Raw genomic sequence first — 1,777 nt, 5'->3', positions numbered from 1 at the left:
CACAAACCTACACCACAACATGATATCAAAGCAAAACTAAATCATGTACAATGTCGGCCCTACCGTACTAGTCCGTGTACAACTCGCTACCCGAGAATTACAAAGTTTTATCTGCCCAGTACCTAGTTCTGAGAAGTTTGACGTCAAACATTTTGAGTTTCACAACATTTTTGAATGCAATTCTTTGAACATCTTGAGAACGACTCCGAATAATCTTACGGTTTTGATAATAGAGCAGATAGAAAATTTTGGTTTCTGACCTCATGGTTTTAGTAACTCAAAAACGGCCAAAAGTGTCAGAAAGAACTTTGTAATTGGTCGCTTTTAATGACAAGGGGGCTAACCCAGATTTTGGTGGTTTCCATAAATCTTGACCAATACTATACCAAAAGTGGGCATTGCCCTACCTATAGGAGAAGTTTGGTTGCATTGGTGTGTATATTTTGTTTGGTTTTAGAGAAAACTTTCCTTGTCTTTTAAAGAAACTGAAAAAGGGTCCAAAAACTTTACCTTCGATTTCCTCAAAACATTATTTTTCGGGATGGCCCCCTTGTGCTTAAAAGCGACCAATGTTGGGGGTTGGCAGGTGCTCTGGTGTAGTTTGCACCTTCTTTCCTATCAAACATCTATCGTCCTTACCCCCCCCCCTTCTTTATTTGTGTATGTTACTCTCTTTTAACACATCTATTCTTCAGCAATTATATGACCTTATTGTGTTGCAAACGCTGTAAAACATCTACTAAGCCAAACAGCTTAAAAGCGACCAATTCTAAGGGAGCGCAGTAAGTAAGTCTCCCCCAAGGACCTTACAACTCTGTATAACCTCCTTGGTCTCCCCGCGGTACAGTGCCCGAGATCCGCCCTGCACCAAGTGATGGGAACACAAGCCTCTGCCCGCCATCATGGCGTCACAGCGTCACAGCGTCACATTTCATAATCGCCCATCGTTTGGGAGGGAGGGAAGGGCAGTAGGCGACAGGAGAGTGAAGTAACAAACAACACTCGTTACACAGTTTTAAGGTCACACATTAGGCTACACTTTCTCTCTGAAACGGTTTTCTTTTTCTGGGTCGGTTTTTTTTTTCGTTGTCAGAGTGCGCATTGTTTTTCACTTTACCGCCGGTTTTATGAACTTTCGTTTCGTTTTTTTTCCGGAGCTAGTAGTTGACGTGCTTTTCCTTACTCAGCAAACTGACATTTCAGTTGATAGGATATAATATAATATTCATACTTTTGTGAGCACATTTTCCTCATTTTTGGACTTGTGCAATCTGAAAAACATATCATTAAGATATATTATATATATAATATTTATCATATTTCATATCGTTAGTTAATTTGTCAGAGAAATTTTGTATCCTCCCCCCCCCCCCAAAAAAAAGACCCAAACAAGAACAAACACTCCAAAACAATAACAACGCAAAAATACGCAACCCCATGTGCCATAATTTGACCTTTATTCCTTGGCCGTACCTCGCAACAGATACATGTACTGTTCTTCAGTGTTTGGTTTACTTTACACTTTAAAACAAATGTTAATAATATCTGAATGTCATTTTTTTGGTCTCTTTATCCCGCCCCGTCACCTTAACTGTCATCTGATGCTGTAGGGAGAAATTGTATTCCAATTAAATGAAATGAACAAAATGTCAAAGACTTTTTTTTTAGACAAAGACAAAAAAAACATGTCGAATGATCTCTCCACCCAGTAGCTCTCTCGGGAGAGAAAACCAACAAAAGTGTTGCTGTTTCTCAATCTGTGTGTGTGTATGGGGGG

The sequence above is a fragment of the Aplysia californica genome, unplaced genomic scaffold (assembly GCF_000002075.1).
Source record: "Aplysia californica isolate F4 #8 unplaced genomic scaffold, AplCal3.0 scaffold00498, whole genome shotgun sequence".
In the NCBI taxonomy this organism is placed as follows: domain Eukaryota; kingdom Metazoa; phylum Mollusca; class Gastropoda; order Aplysiida; family Aplysiidae; genus Aplysia; species Aplysia californica.
The sequence above is the reverse complement of the archived record's forward strand: the minus strand, read 5'-3'. Positions refer to the sequence as shown.